This window comes from Oncorhynchus mykiss, chromosome 21, assembly GCF_013265735.2.
Source record: "Oncorhynchus mykiss isolate Arlee chromosome 21, USDA_OmykA_1.1, whole genome shotgun sequence".
NCBI lineage: Eukaryota > Metazoa > Chordata > Actinopteri > Salmoniformes > Salmonidae > Oncorhynchus > Oncorhynchus mykiss.
Window position 1 is genome coordinate 1009439 of NC_048585.1, and position 13062 is coordinate 1022500.

Here is a 13062-nt window from a genome sequence, read left to right on the forward strand (position 1 = left end):
TACCATAATGTTACCCAGGGGGCCTGAGGACAGTGTTGTGTTCTACACTACCATAATGTTACTCAGGGGGCCTGAGGACAGTGTTGTGTTCCTCACTACCATAATGTTACCCAGGGGGCCTGGGGACAGTGTTGTGTTCCTCACTACCATAATGTTACCCAGGGAGCCTGAGGACAGTGTTGTGTTCTACACTACTATAATGTTACCCAGGGAGGACAGTGTTGTGTGCTTCACTACCATAATGTTACCCAGGGGGCCTGAGGACAGTGTTGTGTTCTACACTACCATAATGTTACCCAGGGGGCCTGAGGACAGTGTTGTGTTCTTCACTACCATAATGTTACCCAGGGAGGACAGTGTTGTGTTCCTCACTACCATAATGTTACTCAGTGGGCCTGAGGACAGTGTTGTGTTCCTCACTACCATAATGTTACCCAGGGAGGACAGTGTTGTGTTCTTCACTACCATAATGTTACCCAGGGAGGACAGTGTTGTGTTCTACACTACCATAATGTTACCCAGGGGGCCTGAGGACAGTGTTGTGTTCCTCACTACCATAATGTTACCCAGGGAGCCTGAGGACAGTGTTGTGTTCTACACTACCATAATGTTACCCAGGGAGGACAGTCTTGTGTTCCTCACTACCATAATGTTACCCAGGGGGGACAGTGTTGTGTTCTTCACTACCATAATATTACCCAGGGAGGACAGTGTTGTGTTCTTCACTACCATAATATTACCCAGGGAGGACAGTGTTGTGTTCCTCACTACCATAATGTTACCCAGGGAGGACAGTGTTGTGTTCTTCACTACCATAATGTTACCCAGGGAGGACAGTGTTGTGTTTTTCACTACCATAATGTTACCCAGGGAGGACAGTGTTGTGTTCTTCACTACCATAATGTTACCATGGGGGCCTGAGGACAGTGTTGTGTTCTTCACTACCATAATGTTACCCAGGGGGCCTGAGGACAGTGTTGTGTTCTTCACTACCATAATGTTACCCAGGGGGCCTGAGGACAGTGTTGTGTTCTTCACTACCATAATGTTACCCAGGGGGCCTGAGGACAGTGTTGTGTTCTTCACTACCATAATGTTACCCAGGGAGCCTGAGGACAGTGTTGTGTTCCTCACTACCATAATGTTACTCAGGGGGCCTGAGGACAGTGTTGTGTTCTTCACTACCATAATGTTACCCAGGGGGCCTGAGGACAGTGTTGTGTTCTTCACTACCATAATGTTACCCAGGGAGCCTGAGGACAGTGTTGTGTTCCTCACTACCATAATGTTACTCAGGGGGCCTGAGGACAGTGTTGTGTTCTTCACTACCATAATGTTACCCAGGGGGCCTGAGGACAGTGTTGTGTTCTTCACTACCATAATGTTACCCAGGGAGGACAGTGTTGTGTTCTTCACTACCATAATGTTACCCAGGGAGGACAGTGTTGTGTTCCTCACTACCATAATGTTACCCAGGGAGGACAGTGTTGTGTTCTTCACTACCATAATGTTACCCAGGGAGGACAGTGTTGTGTTCTTCACTACCATAATGTTACCCAGGGAGGACAGTGTTGTGTTCCTCACTACCATAATGTTACCCAGGGGGCCTGAGGACAGTGTTGTGTTCTCCACTACCATAATGTTACCCAGGGAGGACAGTGTTGTGTTCTTCACTACCATAATGTTACCCAGGGAGGACAGTGTTGTGTTCTACACTACCATAATGTTACCCAGGGAGGACAGTGTTGTGTTCTACACTACCATAATGTTACCCAGGGGGCCTGAGGACAGTCTTGTGTTCCTCACTACCATAATGTTACCCAGGGGGCCTGAGGACAGTGTTGTGTTCTACACTACCATAATGTTACCCAGGGAGGACAGTGTTGTTTTCTACACTACCATAATGTTACCCAGGGAGGACAGTGTTGTGTTCTTCACTACCATAATGTTACCCAGGGAGGACAGTGTTGTGTTCTTCACTACCATAATGTTACCCAGGGGGCCTGAGGACAGTGTTGTGTTCTACACTACCATAATGTTACCCAGGGAGGACAGTGTTGTGTTCCTCACTACCATAATGTTACTCAGGGGGCCTGAGGACAGTGTTGTGTTCTACACTACCATAATGTTACCCAGGGAGGACAGTGTTGTGTTCTTCACTACCATAATGTTACCCAGGGGGCCTGAGGACAGTGTTGTGTTCTACACTACCATAATGTTACTCAGGGGGCCTGAGGACAGTGTTGTGTTCCTCACTACCATAATGTTACCCAGGGGGCCTGGGGACAGTGTTGTGTTCCTCACTACCATAATGTTACCCAGGGAGCCTGAGGACAGTGTTGTGTTCTACACTACTATAATGTTACCCAGGGAGGACAGTGTTGTGTGCTTCACTACCATAATGTTACCCAGGGGGCCTGAGGACAGTGTTGTGTTCTACACTACCATAATGTTACCCAGGGGGCCTGAGGACAGTGTTGTGTTCTTCACTACCATAATGTTACCCAGGGAGGACAGTGTTGTGTTCCTCACTACCATAATGTTACTCAGTGGGCCTGAGGACAGTGTTGTGTTCCTCACTACCATAATGTTACCCAGGGAGGACAGTGTTGTGTTCTTCACTACCATAATGTTACCCAGGGAGGACAGTGTTGTGTTCTACACTACCATAATGTTACCCAGGGGGCCTGAGGACAGTGTTGTGTTCCTCACTACCATAATGTTACCCAGGGAGCCTGAGGACAGTGTTGTGTTCTACACTACCATAATGTTACCCAGGGAGGACAGTCTTGTGTTCCTCACTACCATAATGTTACCCAGGGGGGACAGTGTTGTGTTCTTCACTACCATAATATTACCCAGGGAGGACAGTGTTGTGTTCTTCACTACCATAATATTACCCAGGGAGGACAGTGTTGTGTTCCTCACTACCATAATGTTACCCAGGGAGGACAGTGTTGTGTTCTTCACTACCATAATGTTACCCAGGGAGGACAGTGTTGTGTTTTTCACTACCATAATGTTACCCAGGGAGGACAGTGTTGTGTTCTTCACTACCATAATGTTACCATGGGGGCCTGAGGACAGTGTTGTGTTCTTCACTACCATAATGTTACCCAGGGGGCCTGAGGACAGTGTTGTGTTCTTCACTACCATAATGTTACCCAGGGGGCCTGAGGACAGTGTTGTGTTCTTCACTACCATAATGTTACCCAGGGGGCCTGAGGACAGTGTTGTGTTCTTCACTACCATAATGTTACCCAGGGAGCCTGAGGACAGTGTTGTGTTCCTCACTACCATAATGTTACTCAGGGGGCCTGAGGACAGTGTTGTGTTCTTCACTACCATAATGTTACCCAGGGGGCCTGAGGACAGTGTTGTGTTCTTCACTACCATAATGTTACCCAGGGAGCCTGAGGACAGTGTTGTGTTCCTCACTACCATAATGTTACCCAGGGAGCCTGAGGGCAGTGTTGTGTTCTTCACTACCATTATGTTACCCAGGGGGCTTGAGGACAGTGTTGTGTGAGATTTGGCAATAAGGCCATAGAACTAGCTCAGACACTTCTGTCTGCTGTCAAGCCAGATATTAACACTCCTCCCACAGCATCCCCCGAGGGGATGCTGTGGGAGGGGGGGTACTGTGAGAGTACAGGGTTGTACAGGGTGGGGGGTACTGTGAGGGTACAGAGTGGGGGGAACTTACCCCCACCCTCTGCCCCCACAAATAAATACATCCCCCCCTCTGACTTGCTGATGGTTACTCTACTGAGGAAAGATGTGCTGTGACTGTGATGTGTGGTGGTCCAACCCAGCTATTTTAAGATCAATGCACTAACTGTGAGTCGCTCTGAAAAAGAGCGTTTGCTTAATGACTCAACTGTGAATGTAAAATGCGATGTATTGAGATAGCGGCGTCACGTAGACACTCTGAACAAACCCCAGGTCACTTCCTGGTCTTTGAAGCTCCGCCAAGCCAACCCATCAGCTCCCAGCAGGACTTCTGACCCAAGCCCTGATTGGCCAACGGGACTTTTCAGCTACTGTCCCCTTGCTTCTCATATCATGCTCGGCTCCATCCATCTTTCTCTGTCTCCGTCCTTCCATCACTCCATCCCTCAGGCTAATGTTCTTTATGATGGTAGGGTGTAGGGTTGAGGGCCTTTGGCCATGCTTGCTGGCCTCTGGTCCTCTTTGGCTCTCTTCAACCTCATACAAATAAACACTGAGCTAAGGCCACTGAGCCTGATGACGCTGGTGACAGAGATGGAGAGGGAAGGTTTTTTTTGTCACTGAAATACGTGTCATGAGACGAAGCATCAGTAGTCTACAGCGTGTCACTTTGTCCGTGTCTGAATCCGTCCCACGCGGTAACGCTGCAGATACAGATGCTCTACCATGTACCCTCGTACTGTGGCTAAACCATGTACCCTCTTACTGTGGCTCTACCATGTACCCTCTTACTGTGGCTCTACCATGTACCCTCTTACTGTGGCTCTACCATGTACCCTCTTACTGTGTCTCTACCATGTACCCTCTTACTGTGGCTCTACCATGTACCATATTACCATGTACCCTCTACCATGTACCCTATGCAATGTACCATCTTACTGTGTCTCTACCATGTACCCTCTTACCGTGGCTCTACTATGTACCCTCTTACCATGTACCCTCTACCATGTACCCTCTACCATGTACCCTCTTACTGTGTCTCTACCATGTACCCTCTTACTGTGTCTCTACCATGTACCCTCTTACCATGTACCCTCTACCATGTACCCTCTACCATGTACCCTCTTACTGTGGCTCTACCATGTACCCTCTTACCGTGGCTCTACCATGTACCCTCTACCATGTACCCTCTTACCGTGGCTCTACCATGTACCCTCTACCATGTACCCTCTACCATGTACCCTCTTACGTGGCTCTACCATGTACCATCTTACCGTGGCTCTACCATGTACCCTCTTACTGTGTCTCTACCATGTACCCTCTTACCGTGGCTCTACCATGTACCCTCTTACTGTGTCTCTACCATGTACCCTCTTACCGTGGCTCTACCATGTACCCTCTACCATGTACCCTCTTACCGCGGCTCTACCATGTACCATCTTACTGTGTCTCTACCATTTACCCTCTTACTGTGTCTCTACCATGTACCCTCTACCATGTGCCCTCTTACTGTGTATCTACCATGTACCCTCTACCATGTACCCTCTTACTGTGTCTCTACCATGTACCCTCTACTATGTACCCTCTTACTGTGTCTCTACCATGTACCCTCTTACTGTGTCTCTGCCATGTACCCTCTACCATGTACCATCTTACTGTGGCTCTACCATGTACCCTCTACATTGTACCCTCTTACTGTGGCTCTACCATGTACCCTCTACCATGTACCCTCTTACCGTGGCTCTACCATGTACCCTCTTACCGTGGCTCTACCATGTAACCTCTTACTGTGGCTCTACCATGTGCCCTCTTACTGTGGCTCTACCATGTACCCTCGTACTGTGGCTAAACCATGTACCCTCTTACTGTGGCTCTACTATGTACCCTCTTACTGTGGCTCTACCATGTACCCTCTTACTGTGGCTCTACCATGTACCCTCTTACTGTGGCTCTACCATGTACCCTCTTACTGTGTCTCTACCATGTACCCTCTTACTGTGGCTCTACCATGTACCCTCTTACCGTGGCTCTACCATGTACCCTCTTACAGTGGCTCTACCATGTACCCTCTTACTGTGGCTCTACCATGTACCCTCTTACTGTGGCTCTACCATGTACCCTCTTACTGTGGCTCTACCATGTACCCTCTTACCGTGGCTCTACCATGTACCCTCTTACCGTGGCTCTACCATGTACCGTCTTACTGTCGCTCTACCATGTACCCTCTTACTGTGGCTCTACCATGTACCCTCTTACCGTGGCTCTACCATGTACCCTCTTACTGTGGCTCTACCATGTACCCTCTTACCGTGGCTCTACCATGTACCCTCTTACCGTGGCTCTACCATGTACCCTCTTACTGTGGCTCTACCATGTACCCTCTTACTGTGGCTCTACCATGTACCCTCTTACTGTGGCTCTACCATGTACCCTCTTACCATGGCTCTACCATGTACCCTCTTACTGTGTGGGGGGTACTGTGAGGGTACAGAGTGGGGGGGTACTGTGAGGGTACAGAGTGGAGGGGTACTGTGAGGGTACAGACTATGTGCACACTGCCCACATGAGGTGGAAACTGAGCTGCACTTCCTAACCTCCTGCCCAATGTATGACCATATTAGAGACACATATCTCCCTCAGATTACACAGATCCACAAAGAATTACAAAACAAACACAATTTTGATAAACTCCCATATCTACTGGGTGAAATACCACAGTGTGACATCACAGCAGCAAGATGTGACCTGGTACCACAAGAAAAGGTCAACCAGTGAAGAACAAACACCGTTGTGAATACAACCCATATTTATGCTTATTTATTTTCCCTTTTGTACTTTAACTATTTGCACATCATTATAACATTGTATAAAGACATAATATGACATGTGAAATGTGAGTGTCATATTTAGTGTCCACTTTTATTGTTTATTTCACTTTTGTTTATCCATTTGGTTTGGTTTGGTTTGGTTTGGTTGTTTCCAGGCCAATAAAGCCCTTGAATTGAAATTGAATTGAGAGAGAGTTTACACATTTCACTTCAAATGACTTGAGAGGGAAACAGAGAGAGAGAGACTGAGAGAGACAGACAGAGAGTTTACACATTTCACTTCAAATGACTTGAGCAAGTTTATTTGTAATGGCATGTGGAGACAGTGCCAGGCATCGAGCAGGACCTCTCCCTCCATCTCCCTCCATCTCCCCTCAATCTCCCCCACATCTCCCCTCCATCTCCCCTCAATCTCCCCTCAATCTCCCCCACATCTCCCCTCCATCTCCCCTCAATCTCCCCCACATCTCCCCTCAATCTCCCCTCAATCTCCCCCACATCTCCCCTCAATCTCCCCTCAATCTCCCCCACATCTCCCCTCCATCTCCCCTCCATCTCCTCTCAATCTCCCCCACATCTCCCCTCCATCTCCCCTCAATCTCCCCCACATCTCCCCTCCATCTCCCCTCAATCTCCCCTCCAACTCCCCTCCATCTTCCCTCCATCTTCCCTCCATCTCCCCTCCATCTCCCCTCCATCTCCTCTCCATCTCACCCCCATCCCCCCATCTCCCCTCCATCTCCCCTCCATCTCCCCTCCATCTCCTCTCCATCTCCTCTCCATCTCACCCCCCCCCATATCCCCTCCATCTCCCCTCCATGTCCCCCCCCATATCCCCTCCATCTCACCCATCTCCCCTCCATCTCCTCTCCATCTCCTCTCCATCTCACCCCCCCCCCCCCATATCCCCTCCATCTCCCCTCCATGTCCCCCGCTCTGACCAGGCAGTCTCCCTCCAACATGTTTCCAATGTAGCTGCGTTTCAAAGCCACGTACAGCTGGGCCAGATTTAGTTTATAACAATTTGAACGACATGAGACTACAGCCCCCCAGACAGGATGTACACTATAATGACTTTAGGGCCTCTGTGTGTGTGTGTGTGTGTGTGTGTGTGTGTGTGTGTGTGTGTGTGTGTGTGTGTGTGTGTGTGTGTGTGTGTGTGTGTGTGTGTGTGTGTGTGTGTGTGTGTGTGCGTGTGTGTATGTGTGTGTGTGTGTGTGTGTGCGTGTGTGCGTGTGTGTGTGTGTGTGTCTTTAGGGGCTCCTTCCTCTCCTTTTGTCAGACTCTCAGTCTCTGTCTTCCTCCTCAGACACCTCTCCTAATTTATTCAGGGAACCCACTAACCCCAGGTCTGTCTCTACCATTAGATACGCTCACACACGCATGCACGCACACACACACACATGCACGCACGCGGCACGCGCAAACACACACACACACACACACACACACACACACACATTCCTTACTCCACTATTAGACTACAGATCTGGGACAGAGAGAGCAGAGTGTAGCCTGTTTACCATAGGAGTTTACAAACAGATTTGGGACCAGGCTGAGCAGAACAATATAGGACTGGAGATGGTTGATGATGATAAGTCTGACTTTACAGACCCAGGGGCACAGAGAGAAGACAGAGGATGGTGTTTGACTTTACAGACCCAGGGGCACAGAGAGAAGACAGGGGATGGTGTTTGACTTTACAGACCCAGTGGCACAGAGAGAAGACAGGGGATGGTGTTTGACTTTACAGACCCAGGGGCACAGAGAGAAGACAGAGGATGGTGTTTGACTTTACAGACCCAGAGACACAGAGAGAAGACAGGGGATGGTGTTTGACTTTACAGACCCAGAGACACAGAGAGAAGACAGGGGATGGTGTTTGACTTTACAGACCCAGGGGCACAGAGAGAAGACAGGGGATGGTGTTTGACTTTACAGACCCAGGGGCACAGAGAGAAGACAGGGGATGGTGTTTGACTTTACAGACCCAGGGGCACAGAGAGAAGAAGAACGAGGATGGTGTTTGACTTTACAGACCCAGGGGCACAGAGAGAAGAAGATAGAGGTCTAGATCTGAATCCATGCAGACGATTCTCTGTTCAACGTAGCGACGTGATGTACAGTATGTACAACAACAACGACGATGATGATAAGTCTGACCTTTTTCTGAAATACATCTCTCTGTGTCTCGATACACCTGTATCAGTGGGGAATGTTTTGGTGGACGCGTTTCTAGCATGCCTGATGTGATTCTCCCCGAGGTATCACGTACACGTGGCGTCCGTCCGTCCATCGCTGTGTACTGCTTTTAGTTACCACGGCATCTGCACCAGCGCTGTCTCCAGGACAACCGAATCAGAAGAAGAAAAGGTGTGCAGGCGCCGAGGGTTGTCATGGATACGCCAGGCAGTCATAGTGGTGATCGGATGCACCGCCGCCCTCCCCTTGGTAACGGAACAACAATAGGAACCAAGGTTCTGCAAGGTCTTTGTTTCCCTTTGATTCCTACTGTGTGTTGCACGGTTGGAGACAGAGAGAGCTAGGCCTCTGAGTTAAGTAGCTCTACACAAACTGTGTGTAATAGTGGAGTAAGGGATGTGTGTGTGTGTGTGTGTGTGTGTGTGTGTGTGTGTGTGTGTGTGTGTGTGTGTGTGTGTGTGTGTGTGTGTGTGTGTGTGTGTGTGTGTGTGTGCGTGCCAGTGCTCCACCTTCTACAGATGATAGAACCAGCTAAAGAGCCGTATCCCAGCCACACCAGATGGATCCTAGAGGATTATAGAGGCGTATTCCCAGCCACACCAGATGGATCCTAGAGGATTATAGAGCCGTATCCCAGCCACACCAGATGGATCCCAGAGGATTATAGAGCTGTATTCCAGCCACACCAGATGGATCCTAGAGGATTATAGAGACGTATTCCAGCCACACCAGATGGATTCTAGAGGATTTAAGAGGCGTATTCCAGCCACACCAGATGGATCCTAGAGGATTATAGAGGCGTATTCCAGCCACACCAGATGGATCCCAGAGGATTATAGAGCCGTATTCCAGCCTCACCAGATTGTTCCCAGAGGATTTAAGAGCTGTATTCCAGCCACACCAGATGGATCCTAGAGGATTATAGAGGCGTATCCCAGCCACACCAGATGGATCCTAGAGGATTATAGAGGCGTATCCCAGCCACACCAGATGGATCCTAGAGGATTTAAGAGCCGTATTCCAGCCTCACCAGATGGATCCTAGAGGATTATAGAGGCGTATCCCAGCCACACCAGATGGATCCTAGAGGATTATAGAGGCGTATCCCAGACACACCAGATGGATCCTAGAGGATTTAAGAGCTGTATCCCAGCCACACCAGATGGATCCCAGAGGATTTAAGAGCTGTATTCCAGCCACACCAGATGGATCCTAGAGGATTATAGAGCTGTATTCCAGCCACACCAGATGGATCCTAGAGGATTATAGAGCTGTATTCCAGCCACACCAGATGGATCCCAGAGGATTATAGAGCTGTATTCCAGCCTCACCAGATGGATCCCAGAGGATTTAAGAGCTGTATTCCAGCCACACCAGATGGATCCTAGAGGATTATAGAGCCGTATTCCAGCCTCACCAGATGGATCCTAGAGGATTATAGAGCTGTATTCAAGCCTCACCAGATGGATCCCAGAGGATTTAAGAGCTGTATTCCAGCCACACCAGATGGATCCTAGAGGATTATAGAGCTGTATTCCAGCCACACCAGATGGATCCTAGAGGATTTAAGAGCTGTATTCCAGCCACACCAGATGGATTCTAGAGGATTATAGAGCCGTATTCCAGCCACACCAGATGGATCCCAGAGGATTTAAGAGCTGTATTCCAGCCACACCAGATGGATTCTAGAGGATTTAAGAGGCGTATCTCAGACACACCAGATGGATCCTAGAGGATTATAGAGCTGTATTCCAGCCACACCAGATGGATCCCAGAGGATTTAAGAGCTGTATTCCAGCCACACCAGATGGATCCCAGAGGATTTAAGAGCCGTATTCCAGCCACACCAGATGGATCCTAGAGGATTTAAGAGCCGTATTCCAGCCACACCAGATGGATCCTAGAGGATTATAGAGCCGTATTCCAGCCACACCAGATGGATCTCAGAGGATTATAGAGCCGTATTCCAGCCACACCAGATGGATCCTAGAGGATTTAAGAGCCGTATTCCAGCCACACCAGATGGATCCTAGAGGATTATAGAGCCGTATTCCAGCCACACCAGATGGATCCTAGAGGATTTAAGAGGAGTATCCCAGCCACACCAGATGGATCCTAGAGGATTTAAGAGCAGTATTCCAGCCACACCAGATGGATCCTAGAGGATTTAAGAGGCGTATCCCAGCCACACCAGATGGATCCTAGAGGATTATAGAGGCGTATCCCAGCCACACCAGATGGATCCTAGAGGATTTAAGAGCCGTATTCCAGCCACACCAGATGGATCCTAGAGGATTATAGAGCCGTATTCCAGCCACACCAGATGGATCCCAGAGGATTTAAGAGCTTTATTCCAGCCACACCAGATGGATTCTAGAGGATTTAAGAGGCGTATTCCAGCCACACCAGATGGATCCTAGAGGATTATAGAGCCGTATTCCAGCCACACCAGATGGATCTCAGAGGATTATAGAGCCGTATTCCAGCCACACCAGATGGATCCTAGAGGATTTAATAGCCGTATTCCAGCCACACCAGATGGATCCTAGAGGATTATAGAGCAGTATTCCAGCCACACCAGATGGATCCTAGAGGATTTAAGAGGAGTATCCCAGCCACACCAGATGGATCCTAGAGGATTTAAGAGCAGTATTCCAGCCACACCAGATGGATCCTAGAGGATTTAAGAGGCGTATCCCAGCCACACCAGATGGATCCTAGAGGATTATAGAGGCGTATCCCAGCCACACCAGATGGATCCTAGAGGATTATAGAGGCGTATCCCAGCCACACCAGATGGATCCTAGAGGATTTAAGAGCTGTATTCCAGCCACACCAGATGGATCCTAGAGGATTATAGAGGCGTATTCCCAGCCACACCAGATGGATCCTAGAGGATTATAGAGGCGTATCCCAGCCACACCAGATGGATCCCAGAGGATTATAGAGACGTATTCCAGCCACACCAGATGGATCCTAGAGGATTATAGAGCTGTATTCCAGCCACACCAGATGGATCGCAGAGGATTATAGAGGCGTATTCCCAGCCACACCAGATGGATCCTAGAGGATTTAAGAGGCGTATCTCAGCCACACCAGATGGATCCCAGAGGATTATAGAGACGTATTCCCAGCCACACCAGATGGATCCTAGAGGATTTAAGAGGCGTATCTCAGCCACACCAGATGGATCCCAGAGGATTATAGAGCTGTATTCCAGCCACACCAGATGGATCCCAGAGGATTATAGAGGCGTATTCCAGCCACACCAGATGCTGTTCTCCATTATAGTGGAGGCTGTCGTCCTACAGCCCTCTGATAACACCTGTGATTGTCATGGAAACCAAAACCTTTCTCACTTTTACACCTGCATTATAATCTAAAGCATATTTAGGCAACAACGGCATATTTTGTATTAGGTATCTTTAAAAAACGATATAGAGTGTATTCAAGCTCTATTTGTGGATGTTCTGCTGTCTAACAGTAACTAGGTCTTCATCGCCCAGGGAACAGGGAGGCTATAAAAGGGACATCTGTTTAACAGTGTCAGTGGACATACAGGGCAGCAGGACCTCAACAATACATGGGTACTTCTATCACAATGTGACACACACACACGCACACGCACACGCACAGACACGCACGCACGCACGCACGCACACACACACACGCACACACACACACCAGGTCCAGCACTCACCAATAACACACCTCACCAATAACGCACCTCACCGATAACACACCTCACCAATAACGCACCTCACCGATAACACACCTCACCAATAACGCACCTCACCGATAACACACCTCACCAATAACACACCTCACCAATAACACACCTCACCGATAACACACCTCACCAATAACACACCTCACCGATAACACACCTCACCGATAACACACCTCACCAATAACACACCTCACCAATAACGCACCTCACCGATAACACACCTCACCGATAACACACCTCACCAATAACACACCTCACCAATAACACACCTCACCAATAACGCACCTCACCGATAACGCACCTCACCAATAACACACCTCACCAATAACACACCTCACCAATAACACACCTCACCAATAACACAGCTCACCAATAACACACCTCACCAATAACACACCTCACCAATAACACACCTCACCAATAACACACCTCACCAATAACACACCTCACCAATAACGCACCTCACCGATAACACACCTCACCGATAACACACCTCACCGATAACACACCTCACCAATAACACACCTCACCAATAACACACCTCATCAATAACGCACCTCACCGATAACACACCTCACCAATAACACACCTCACCAATAACACACCTCACCAATAACACACCTCACCAAT